The sequence below is a fragment of the Giraffa tippelskirchi genome, chromosome 6 (assembly GCF_054371585.1).
Source record: "Giraffa tippelskirchi isolate mGirTip1 chromosome 6, T2T-mGirTip1v1.2.pri, whole genome shotgun sequence".
Lineage (NCBI taxonomy): Eukaryota > Metazoa > Chordata > Mammalia > Artiodactyla > Giraffidae > Giraffa > Giraffa tippelskirchi.
Window position 1 is genome coordinate 178,827,766 of NC_137280.1, and position 13,822 is coordinate 178,841,587.

General features: G+C 40.8%; 1 protein-coding gene and 1 long non-coding RNA gene across 6 annotated transcripts in view; both read left to right on the forward strand.

Moving 5' to 3' along the window:
• CAMK4 (calcium/calmodulin dependent protein kinase IV) overlaps positions 1–13,822 on the forward strand; it is a 227,221-nt gene that overhangs the window by 169,157 nt on the left and 44,242 nt on the right. The gene's annotated exons all lie outside the window — the stretch shown is intronic.
• LOC145510413 (uncharacterized) lies at positions 3,493–8,245 on the forward strand. Its single transcript, XR_014057000.1, has 2 exons — positions 3,493–3,577; positions 4,784–8,245. It is a non-coding gene; the product is annotated as an uncharacterized LOC145510413 (long non-coding RNA).

Here is a 13,822-nt window from a genome sequence, read left to right on the forward strand (position 1 = left end):
ATAAAAAATAAGACAGTTGGGAACTCTAAGTAATCATTGATATATCTCACATTTCTTCTGAATCACACACTTTTAAGACTGTATCTATGCTGGTTTTTGAACCCACAGAAGTTGAAAAGGTTCTTGGGAAATGTATTGCAAGCATAATTATACCCCTTAGGCAACAAACCTTAAAACCCTTCTCTTCACCCCTACTTCATCTCAATTCTTACCCCAAATATTTCACACTATTTGTCTAAGTGTAATCTTGCTGCTTCTGCTTTTTAGCTTTAAATAGCATTTTTAAAAGCTTTTACAGTGAATATGAAAGATGTTTCCCCTTTGGGTTTGAATTCATTCAGTTAGTCTTTAAGTGCAGTCTTTAAGCCTTCTTGAGTATTCAGCCTCTTGAAATAAATTCCAGGTTGTCCCAAGTTAAATGGTCTAGTCAGTCTGGACATTTGGGAAGGGTCATCGTGTCCTCTGTCATAAAGCACAAGGCCAAAGCTTAAAGCCCTCTTTTCCGTTTACTTATAGCGATAACCAGGGACTATTTCATCTCCTCTGGTAGCTCACTGTTTCTGTCACCTCTAGTCCTTTCCTTGTTACCATTGATATCCTACTGTTCCTCTGTTTTCAAAAAAATCACTGTCGTTCTCTTTTATCCACCCCTGAAGCCGCCTTCTCTCTTTTGCTAACCACAGTTCTCTTGGGCATGTATGAATTTCAAAGCCATGAACTTGGAGGCTGGAGAAACTTGCAATATAGAGTGTACAGTGAATTTAACAAAATTAAAGGAAATGGTTGAAGAAATATTAAATATGTCTGCTATCTCAAAAAATAGATTCTTTTGTTCAAATTGTTTTAAATATTATAGTGATGGTCATCAAGAGTTGCAAACAAAGCCATCTAACCCTTTAAGGTTATGGGACAAATATGGTATCTGAACATTGAAGAAAGAGAGGAAATGAACATGATTATAAGGATGCAAAAAAGGATGAAATAGTAGAAGTTCCTTTTGTTAAATTTTTAAAATCTGTAATCTCTCCTAAAAAAAGAAATAAATTTAGCCTGTTAGAATTAAGATAAAGAATTAATGCTAGATATTGAAGAACTGGAAAGACAAAAGGGGAACACTAAGCTGATATATTGTAGAGGTAGCAGCTTCGAGACGCAGCCTCCTTTTGGACTGGAGAAACCCAATAAAGAGGTTGGATGATTAAAATTTAGAAGTTTAAAGGAGGTGCTCTGTAGTCCTGTGTGAAGGCTGACTGCCTGGCTGGGCTGGTATCTTGTTTCTGAGCTCAGAGGAGCTGCCCATGAAGCTGCTCCTCAGACCTTTGAGAAGAGTGTTCTAGCCAACCAATGCAGGCGTCACTGAAGAGGGACCTGGGATTGGTTCTGAGAGCGTTGAACAAACTGGAAACAATGGCTGCTGTCCAAAGGATCTACCCCTGCAAGGGAAAAAGTGTTTCAATATGGATGGGACAGGCTCAGAAAGGGAGCAAGCGCCTTCCTCCTCTTCACGCCTCCACCATCTCCCTGGTGGAGAGTGACTCTAACACAGAGTCGCACGGGAAGCCAGCGAGGAAGAGTGTGGCTGGTAACTCAGTCTGAGCTTCGCAAAGGACTGTAAAAGGCAGAGTTAAAGTTGAGAGACAATACGTTAATAAATGGTACTGTAAGTTATTTGAAAACAAAAATCAATTCTCAACATTTCTGTTTCTATTCATAGACTCTTTAAAGTTTTCATAGTCTTTACTAATGTGTGTGAAATGGTTCTAGAGGTCAATGAAATCAAAACAAATGTGGCAGCATTAAAAACTTACTATCTATGTTTATAAAGGGCAATATATATGTTATTCAACTTTACATTGTTTGCCACGTTTAAGCCTTCTTCCATCCGACCTCTAATTCCTTGTTGACTGAACCAGTCTACTTTTATAAAGATGGGAAGGGCTAGAGCCTCGTTCCTCATCCTCCCTTGCTGCCAAGGGTGTGTGACCCAGTCTTCACCAGTGGGTTCTGAGGGGCCATCTATTCATGAACTATTGGGAAGGTTTCCCTTTAATAAAAGGAGAACCAAGGGAGGAAAGGTCTTTTCTCCTCTTCACTGTCATCGTGGAGTCTATCTGTGATGCTGGGAACTGCTTTTGCTGTCTTGTAATCATGAAGAGAAACGTAACTGTGTTGAAGAAGGCAGAGAATTCATTTGGAATTGTGTTTGATACCTCTCAGTATTTCTGCCACTGTAAGTTGTATGTCTTATTAGTTGAAGCAAAGGACTGAACTTGCTCTTGAATAAACTTTTGAGCATGTACTAATAATGGTTATATGTCAGAGCAAATTGCATGGTTTTCCATCCATCTAAACGTGACATGAAGGGCACACTCCCAGACGAAAAGATTCTGGTGCCACACTTTTCTAAAGACTGAATTTCTCTGAATGTCAAACACACACCAACACACCAGGTGCACGTGTGCTCAGTCCTGAGTCGTGTCTGACTGTGCGACCCCGTGGACGGCAGCCCGCCAGGCTCCTCTGTCCATGGGGTTTCCCAGGCAAGGATACTGGAGGGGCTGCCATTTCCTTCTCCAGGGGATCTTCCTGACCCAGGGATTGAACCTGCATCTCCTGCATCGGCAGGCAGATTTTTTACCACTGCACCATGGGAAGCCCCCCACATACTGATAAATCAGGATTAAGTATGATTCAAAGGGACAGTGAGGTTTAAGGTTACGAACAATAAGCTCTTTCAGAATTTTCCACAGTTTATTGTGATCCACACAGTCAAAGGCTTTCGCATAGTCAATAAAGCAGAAATAGATGTTTTTCTGGAGCTCTCTTGCTTTTTTGATAACCCAGCAGATATTGGCAATTTGATCTCTGGTTCCTCTGCCTTTTCTCAAACCAGCGTGAACATCTGTAAGTTCACGGTTCACGTATTGCTGAAGCCTGGCTTGGAGAATTTTGAGCATTACTTTACTAGCGTGTGAGATGAGTGCAATTGTGCAGTAGTTTGAGCATTCTTTGGCATTGCCTGTCTTTGGGGTTGGAATGAAAACTGACCTTTTCCAGTCCTGTGGCCACTGCTGAGTTTTCCAAATTTGCTGGCATATCGAGTGCAGCACTTTCACAGCATCATCTTTGAGGATTTGAAATAGTTCAACTGGAATTCCATCACCTCCACTAGCTTTGTTCATAGTGATGCTTCCTAAGGCCCACTTGATTTCACACTCCAGGATGTCTGGCTCTAGGTGAGTGATCACACCATTGTGATTATCTGGTTTGTGAAGATCTTTTTTGTACAGTTCTGTGTATTCTTGCCACCTCTTCTCAATATCTCCCGTTTCTGTTAGGTCCATACCAGTTCTGTCCTTTAGGTAACTTTTTTAAGATCACACAGCTAGATTGTAGCAGAATCAAGATTAGAACACAAAATAAAAATTGACTTCAGAGTTTATGTTCTTAATCCCTTTACAATCTACATTCTTCTAACATCTCCTGCTATAGATGAAGTTAGGCCCAAGGCCAGAGACACAGATGAGCAGACAAAGAAGCCTGAGCCCAGAAGGAGTTCAAGAGCTAACACTGAAAGGTAACAAGTGAGATGTATCTATTTTAAAGATCAGACAGCAGGGGAAAAGTCACACCTTTTTAAAAGACACAGGTGCGTTGCAGCAGGTCAGTGCACCTGTTTATGTTTGTCTTTGCTTTCTTATTCTTGAATTCACTTCTTGAAAACTGCTTATTTGACATAATGAGAGAATCACTTCACATACTATAATTTAAAAATTAAGTCTGACTCAAATCAATTAAGAATATGTGCATATGCATGCTCCATTCTTTTTTGGACAGGAGTAGGTGGGAGTATGATAGCCCCAAAGGTAAAACTCTTCCACACGCAATCAGCTCTGTCACTTTGTCTATATCCAGAAGGATGGTGGTGTCAAAAGGTGAACATCCATTGATGTGAGGCAATAGTAAGAAATTGGGTAGCAGACTTGAATTCTTTGTAGCCAAACCCAATGTCCATTTAATTATTTTATTTCCTCACAAGTAGTTGCCCTTTTATATCAGTTTTTGGGGGTCATAATATTGTGCAGCACTTACGGGCTGATCATTCAGACTGGGCTTACCAGGCATGCTGATGTCGGGACTGACTCAAATAGCAGCTCCCTTTGCTTTCACAATGGAAACGTCTACCTGCTCCTCCTCTGACATTTTGAGGAATGAGTCCTTTTTTCCCTCAAAGTTGGGTCAGACAATAGCTAGACCAAGAGAGCTCATCTTGGCAGAGTTCAGAGCTTCCTCCTTCCACTCACCCAGCTCTTCTAAACCCCAGGAAGGATGGGCAGGCAAAGAGGGATTAGCATGGTTTGTTATGACAATAATCTTGGCAGAGCTCAGAGCTTCCTCCTTCCACTCACCCAGCTCTTATAAACCCCAGGAAGGATGGGCAGGCAAAAAGGGATGAGCATGGTTTGTTACGACAATATAACCAAGGAAGTACAAATATGATTCTTTTTGCATTGTAGAATTTATTAAATAACTTACTAGATTTGCATATGATTAAAATCTTATTCTCTGTAAGTACCAGAAACTGCACTTATATTCACATGGAATTTTCACGGAATGGGCAATGCATTGTGTTTGTATTGTGTTGCATTGATTTTATTCTGGGTTTGATGTTAGATTTCTGCCTTAATATCACTTCAGGACTTTTAACTGTGAACCTCGTTATGTGAGTTCTAAAGAAATGTCATTTAACAATTAAAAGCAGTGTATTTAATGTCATTTAAAGATTTAAGGTGGGAGGAGAAGGAGATGACAAGAGGATGAGATGGTTGGATGGTATCACTGACTCAATGGACATGAGTTTGAGTAAACTCCGGGAGTTGGTGATGGACAAGGAGGCCTGGTGTGCTGCAGTCCATGGGGTCGCAAAGAGTCGGACACAACTGAGCGACTGAACTCAACTGAACTGAACATAAATTGACAATACCAGCAATTTAAAGAATGTAGTGTTTAATGGAATGATTAACTTTTTGTATGTTTAATACCTGAATTGCCGAACTTACCAGAAAAGTCTTATACTCATATATGAAGAACTTGAAAATACATAGCAAATTATTTTTAAATACTCTAATCCAGAGTAAAAAGATGAAAAGAAAGAAGAATTAGAGCAGAAATCAATGAAATTGACAACAGCAAATCAGTAGGAAAAAAATCAATGAAACCAAAAACTAGTTATTTGAAAGAGTAATAAAATCAATAGCCTCTAGCCAGGCTAACTAAAAAAATAATAATAAGTGACAGGGGACACAAATTACTAATACCAGAAATGAAAGGGGACATCATTACAGAACCTATCAACATTAAAAGAATAATAAAAAGTACTATGAATAACTCTGTGCCAGCAAATTTGATAACCTAAATGAAATAGACCAGTTCCTTGAAAGAAACAGTTTGCCAAAACTCAAGCAGGAAGAAGTAGACAATCTGAATAAGCCCATTTCTATTAAAGAAATTGGATAAACAAAGAGTAACTCTCCAAAAGAAAAGGCTCACTGGTAAATTCTACCTCACATTTAAGGAAGAAATTTTTACCAATTCGCTACAATATTTTTCAGAGGATAGAATCTAAGGGAATACTTCCTAACTCATTCTGTGAGGCAAGCATTACCCTAACTCCAAATCCAGACAAAGATATTATAAGAAAAGAAAACTGCAGACCAATGTCTCTTATGAAAGTAGAAAGAAAAATCTTCAACAAAATATTAGCAAATTAAATCCAACAATGTATAAAAATATTATACACCATGAAAAAGTGGGATTTATTCCAGGTGTGCAAGACTGGAATGATTCAGCATTTGAAAATCAGTTAATATAATTCATCACATCAAAAAGCTAAATCATATTAAGAATTACAGAAAAAAATTCTGACAAAATACCACATCCATTCATGAATAAAAAAAAAAACTCTTAATAAACTTGGAATAGAAGAAGGGAAGTCCTTCAACTTGATAAAGAATATCTACAGAAAACTTAAACACCATCATGCTTAATGGTGAGAAACTCAAAGTTTTCCCTCTAAAATTAGGAGCAAGTCAAGCATATCCAGCCTTATCTCTCCTTTTCAACATTGTACTGAAAGTTCCAGCTGATGCAATAAGACAAGAAGTGGAAATAAAACATATATAGGTTGGAAAAGAAGACATAGATGACATGATTTTCTGTATAGAAAATCAGAAGAATGAAAACTTGGAGTACTTTTTTTAAAAGATTTTATTTTTTTAGAGCAGGTTTAGGTTCACAGCAAAATTGAGAGGAAAGTATAGAGTTCCCATATACTCCCTACCTCTACATGCATAACCTTCCCATTATCAACATCCCTCACCAGAATAGTACAGTTGTTACAACTGATTAACCTAAATTGACAAATCATAATCACTCAAAGTCCTTCGTTTTCCCAACAGCTCACTCTCAGCGTTGTACCTTCTGTGGGTTTGGGAGAATGTATGGCGCATGTCTATTATGACGGTATCACACAGAGAACTCTCACTGCCTGAGTCCTCCGTGCTCCACTTGTTAACCCCTCCCGTCTTACCCTATCCCCTGCCATACACTGAGCTTTTTACTTTTTTCATGTTTTTGCCTTTTCCAGAAAGTAGATAGCTGGAATGATACAATAGTTCACCTTTTCAGATAGGTTTCTTTCACTTAATAATATACATTTAAGGTAAACCCAACAATGGCCATAGGACTGGAAAAGGTCAGTTTTCATTCCAATCCCAAAGAAAGACAACGCTGAAGAATGTTCAAACTACAATACCATTACATCTATTTCACATGCTAGCAAGGTAATGCCCAAAATCCTTTAAGCTAAGCTTCAACAGCACATGAAACCAAGAACTTCAGATGTACAAGCTGGATTTAGAAAAGACAGAGAAACCAGAGATCAAATTGCCAACATCCATTGGATCATAGAAAAAGCAAGGGAATTTCAGAAAAACATCTACTTCTGCTTTATTGACTATGCCAAAGCCTTTGACTATGTGGATCACAACAAACTGTGGAAAATTCTTAAAGAGATGGGAGCAACAGAACACCTTACCTGTCCTTTGAGAAACCTGTACGCAGGTCAGGAAGCAACAGAACTGGATGTGGAACCACGAACTGGTTCAAGATTGGGAAAGGAGTAAGTCACGGCTGTGTATTGTCACCTGGGTTAGTTAGCTATATGCAGGGTACATAATGTGAATGACGGGCTGGGTCATTCACAAGCTGAAATCAAGATTGCCGGGAGAAATGTCAATAACCTCAGATAGGCAGATGATACCACCCTTATGGCAGAAAGTGAAGAGGAACTAAAAAGCCTCTTGATGAAAGTGAAAGAGGAGAGTGAGAAGCTGGCTTAAAACTCAGCATTCAAAAGACGAAGATCATGGCATCCAGTCCCATCACTTCATGGCAGATAGATGGGGAAACAGTGGAAACAGTGACAGAGTTTCTTTTCTTGGGCTCCAAAATCACTGCGGACAGTGACTGAAGCCACGAAATTAAAAGACACTTGCTCCTTGGAAGAAAAACTATGACCAACCTAGACAGCATATTAAAAAGCAGAGACATCACTTTGCCAAAAAAGGTCCATCTAGTCAAAGCTATGGTTTTTCCAGTAGTCACGTATGGATATGAGAGCTGGACCATGAAGAAGGCTATGAGCTGAAGAACTGACGCTTTCAAACTGTGGTGCTAGAGAAGACTCTTGAGAGTCCCTTTGATCACAAGGAGATTGAACCAGTCCATCCTAAAGGAGATCAGTCCTGGGTGTTCATTGGAAGGACTAATGCTGAAGCTGAAGCTCCAATACTTTGGCTACCTGATGCAAAGAACTGACTCATTGGAAAAGACCCTGATGCTAGGAAAGACTGAGGGCAGGAGGAGAAGAGGACGATGGAGAATGAGATGGCTGGATGGCATCACCAACTCAATGGACATGAGTTTGAGCAAACTCTGAGAGATGGTGATGGACAGGGAGGCCTGGAGAACTGCAGTCCTGGGATCACAAAGAGTCTGACACGACTAAGCGACTGAACAACAAGTTTCCTCCATGTCTTTTCATGACTTGATAGTTTAATTCTTTTCAGTCCTTCATAGTAATCCATTGTCTAGATGTGCTAGTTTATTTATTCATTCACCTACTGAAGGATATCTTGGTTGCTTCCAAATTTTGGCAGTTATGAATAAAGCTGCTATAAACATTCACATGAAAGTTTTTGTGTGGACATAAATTTTCAGCTTCTTCAGGTAAATATCAAGGACTGCGATTGCTAGTCCATACCTAGGTGACACTAGTGATAAAGGATCCACCTGCTGACGCAGGAGCGCAAGAGACGGGTTCAATCCCTGGACCGGGAAGATCTCCTGGAGTAGGAAATGGCAACCTGCTCCAGTATCCTTGCCTGGAAAACTCGATGAACAGAGGAGCCTGGCGGGCTACAGTCCGTGAGGTCACAAAGAGTCGGGCACAACTGAGGGGCTGAGCACACACGTGGTTACAGTATGTTTAGTTTTGTAAGGTGAGTCCACTTAAAGCTTAGAAGTAACTTCAGTATGCTGAATCCTTCCAAGTTTTGATAAAATTTTATTTTCTTTAAAAGAAATATCATAGAACATAGTAGATCACTTTTATCTGTAAGAGATTTTATGATTGTCCTAGAGTATAGAGAATCTCTGAACAAGCAGTGTATGCAGATTAAATTGACTTATAGTTTTCTGCAGCATCAATCTGAAATATTTTAATTATTAAACTGTTGTGACTATTATTTTTATTATTAAAAATAGTAAATATAATTCCTCCAATATAATTCCTCACATCAACTTTTTAAGCAGATTTCTTAAGTGATGTGTTTGTATGATAGTTATACTTTTCATATATTTAGAGATTTTCTTAAATTTGTACATGTTCATTTTGCTTCAATAAAGTTTAAAAAGTTTATATCATAAGTTATATAAACATGTAAATAGTAGAATATCATTTTATTTGGAAGGGAATAATCGCAGAAGGCAATGACACCCACTCCAGTCCTCTTGCCTGGAAAATCCTGTGGACGGAAGAGCCTGGTAGGCTTCAGTCCATGGCGTTGCTGAGAGTGGGACACAACTGAGCGACTTCACTTTCACTTTTCACTTTCATGCATTGGAGAAGGAAATGGCAACCCACTCCAGTGTTCTTGCCTGGAGAATCCCAGGGACGGGGGAGCCCAGTGGGCTGCCGTCTATGGGGTCGCACAGAGGCGGACATGACTGAAGCGATGCAGCAGCAGCAGCAGCCTATAATAATTGAACTGTTTATGGATTTAAGAATTACCAAGATTATTTTCCAGTCAAGTACTATTGCCTTTCTTAAACTGTCTTACTTGTATCCTTTATATCTCTACAGATTTGGGTCCATTTCATGTCTGTCAAAACTCTCAAGCACTCCCATGGGTCCACAAAATGAAAAATTCTTTCTAACCAAGAAAGAAGAGGAAATTATTTTTTCTTTGCTAAAAGAAACCTCAGGAACTTATAGATGAAAACACCAGACATTTTTTACATGTAATTTTCTTTGGCTGCACGGGCCCTTCACTGCTGTGTGAGGGCTTTCTCCAGCTGCAGAGAAGGGGGCTGCTCTCCAGGGCCAGTCCGCACGTGAGCACGGCTTGCGCTTGGCGGCCCCGCGGTGTGGGCAGCGGCCTTGGTTCCCACACCAGGGACGGAACCCGTGTCCCCTGCATTGGTGGGTGGACTCTCAGCCACTGGGCCACCAGGGGATCCCCAGTAGAAGTTTTAAATGGAGGATCTGATCAGTATGGAACTAGATGCAGGTTTCCCCATTATCATTCTTTCTTTCCTTAACAGCCTTGACTGCGCTTATTGGTACATCAGTAGCAGTAATATGTTCAAAGTGATCTCACATGCTGAGCATAATTCCAGTTTTAGATATCAAGTGAAGTATTATTTTTTAAATGTTGAAAATGTCTGGAATAATGTTGACATTGTCCACTCACGACAACATGGAATGAAAGGGAACTAATTTACACTTCTCCCTGAAAAAGAATATGTATGTGTGTCTGTGTGTGTATGTCTCTGTGTGTGTGTCTCTGTGTGTGTCTCTGTGTGTGTCTGTGTGTGTCTGTGTGTGTGTGTCTCTGTGTGTGTTTCTCTGTGTGTCTCTCTGTGTGTGTGTCTGTGTGTGTGTGTGTCTCTGTGTGTGTGTCTCTGTGTGTGTGTCTCTGTGTGTGTGTGTGTCTCTGTGTGTGTCTGTGTCTGTGTGTTGGTAACAAGGTTTCAGACACTGGATGTCAGGCCGCCCGGGTGACCCCCGAGGAGGGCTCTTGGGCGGCCCTGCAGGGAGGGAGAAAGCCCGAGGAGCCGGGCAGTCTCCCTGAGGCGAGGAGACAGAATGGAGTCTGGGAGGCCGAGGCCAGAGTCCACCAAGCAGGTGCGGGGGGAAGGGTGGTCTCCGGGGAGCTGCAGATGGCCCCTTGTCAGATCTTCAACCGATCAGACTGTGCGTGAGAAGGAGCAGCCCACGGCCAGGACAAGAACCTCGGGTTAGAGGGAGCGCTACGTGTAGCTCACACAAGACCGGGAAGAGAAAACAAAATTAACAGTTTAAATACAGACTGCGAAAGGATCAAGCTATTCTCAAGTAGCGCGACTTAGCTGCACCCAGAACAAAGCTAAAAAAGACCACAAATGCTTCTGTATTTGTCAAGCAGCCAGCGGGACAAAATCACAATATGCCCAGTAAGTTATGAGAGCTACATGCGGACAGCATGCCCAGAGTGAGACTGCGTGAGAGCAGGAGGAGATTCAGCCAATAGAAACAGGCTTGCAAGTGACGCAGGTGAGGGCCTTCCCTGGGAGTCCAGTGGTTAAAAGTCTGCCTGGCAACAGTCCCCGCTCTAAAGGAATTTCTCTCTTATATTGATAAGCAAGTACATAATTAACTATGATAACAGTATGAGAGGGTTATAGGGATGTGAAGAAAATGCTAAGAGGGGGCAAAGAAAATATTTGTTTTATTTGTGGAATTAGAGGAGAATTTCAATCTGGAATGAAGTGTTCCTGGTAGTGTTGCTGTGGTAACAAATCACCCCCCATTCCTGGTGGTTTAAAACAACCATTTTATTCTGCTCATATATACTCTGGGTCAAGACTTCAGATAGGGCACAAGAGGAATGATAGGCATCTGCATTCTGTAGTATCTCAAGACTCAAGGTTTGGGAGCTTGATAGCTAGAGGCAAGGATCACTTCAGGGTATCTTCACCCTCCTGACTGACACTTGATGTCTGTCACCTGGACTCAGCCGGGGCAGTCAACATGAATAGCTGGACTCGGCTTCTCCACATCGCCCAGTTTTCTTATGGCACTGAGGTCTTAGGATAATGAGACGTTTTACATGGCAGCGCAGGGGTCTGAACAAGAGTCCCTAGCACATCAGACAGGAGTTGCACCGACCTCTGTGGTCTAACCGCAGAGGCCACATGCTGTCACTGCCGCTGCCTTCTGGCGGCCACCAGTCAAGTCTCAAACCAGAGTCAAAGAGAGGAAGCGAACTCTGTTTCTGGGTGGGGAGCAGCAGTATTCTGGAGGAGCATTTGAGATGAGTGGTATCGTGTCAAGAATCTTTAGAAAACACACTTTGGCACATGAAAGATTCTTATGATTTGGGAACCAAATGAAAATGTATATGGCATGATTTAGGAACAGTAAACAGAGCCATACAGCAAGAGCATGCCCCCGCATGATGCATAGCCAGAAACTGGGACAAACTTCGAGGGGCCTTTACTGTTCCTGTTGAGGAGATTAGACTTTAATTTACAGGCATTCTGGAACCTAGAGGATTGGTGTGAGTTAATCTTATATTTTAGAGAGATGACCTGGGTATGGGGCTGTTTGTGTAGACGCAGATGTTAATAGTGTCAGTAGAGAATAGGAAGGATTATACTAAGTGGTGAGAATATAAGTGAAAATAAAGAGGAGATATGAGATATATTCTGGGGATAGAATTATGACTGATTGGTCAAGGCAAGGAACAGAAAAGAAGACATCAAAGATGAAATAAACGAGAATGCCCAGAACCTGGCTGCTTTGTCTGGCACGTACTCCTCTGGCCCTGAGGTACTTTACAGATGAAGGTCCCGGGACGCCCTCCGTCAAGGCCACGGATCTCACCGCCAGTCTGAACCATGCCTGTTGATCTGGAGTAGTGGTTACATTCTTCACTTCTCATACATTCTGTTCACAGTTCTGAAGGTGTCACAGAGTAGAGGTTGAGGATAAAAACGGTGGTGTCAGGTCTCCAAAGCAAATATGACACATAAGTAGATTGTTTGCTTTGACGTTCTTACTTAAATTTATGTATATTGGTACTAAACTTTCTGAGCAAATGCATGCAGTTTAATTTTTCTTCCCAGTAAGAGAACTGTAGTCAGAATACCATTTTTTTTTTTTTAATGACTGGTTTTTCTTTGTCCTGTTAGATTTTTAAAGAGATTCACGCTTCCTCTTACCAACTCCTGAGACATTATCAATTAACCACACACAGCCCATCGAACACAGCATAGCTGTAATTAAACTAAATTACTATGCAGTAGCTTTCATTACACAATGACACAGTTTTTATTAGGACCATAGAGAGAGTTTAATTACATGTCTAGACACCCCCTGAATTCATGGCAGTGGTGTTATCTTTGTCTATTTAAAAGAGAATTTGAGCTTTTAGTGATTGCATTTTTTCAAAGACCAAATGGTAAGATAAGTTTGGGAGTATTTTCTTTTTTCTTTTAATTCCACATTCTACTTCAATGCATGTTTGATTTAAGAACCTTTTTACATCTGTGGATGTAAATGTTTCCCAAGAAGAGTGCACAGAATTTCACTTTGTCATATTTGATATGCGTTTCATTGCATCCAAAAGCTTTCATTTTCAAATACGTCCCAGATCTCCTCTCTTACCTTATTAATGCATGAATCGTGTACTGCAGTCTGAAGCGTAGACACCTCATCATAATATTTCCAGCTGCTTCAAGCCTGTGAAGAAGCTCCGCTCTTTGCTGCAGGACAGCATGCCTTGACATGCACCCCACCTGCCCAGTCAGCCTCTTTGCACAAGGTGCGGAGTTCACCTGTGTAGCGGCTCCCAAGACCCAGCTCGGCCAGAGCGTGCAGACCCTTTGTTTCTTTTGCACTCCAGCCTGACCTCTTCTCTCTCATTACAAAGGCATGTCTGCAGCTTCCTTCTCCGTAATCGCAGATCATTTCTGGACCTTTTCCCAAGCTGTACATTGTCTCCTGAGTATCACCTCTTTTAATTGGTTAAACTGTTTCCATTGTCTCCATTCCTAAAAACTTCATCTTTCCTGAAATCTGACCATATACATCGGAGATAAGAGAATGGAATCATCACAGGCTTGCCCTTCCTAAGCAACCTTAAAAGTCGCCTCACAAGATGCGCTTGCTCTGACTTTGCACACAAGTGCATTTGAGACACTGATTTATTTGTAGATTAATGTACAGTATTTTAGTTTTCTTTATATTTTTGTGTTCTGTTAGCATGTCTAAGTCAGAACACATCACTTTTTCCATCATTTTTTTGCCCCATAATTTATTATTAAGTGAACGACTTAATAATTGCTATTGATAACAATGATTTTTTGAAGTCTTCAGTGAATGTTTTAGACTTGGGGTTGAATCTAAGGAAAATAGTATAGGTAAAATGATATTTCCACCATAAATAGACTAACTAGACTGTTAGGCTAAATAGGCTAAATAGACTGTTCCTAGAAA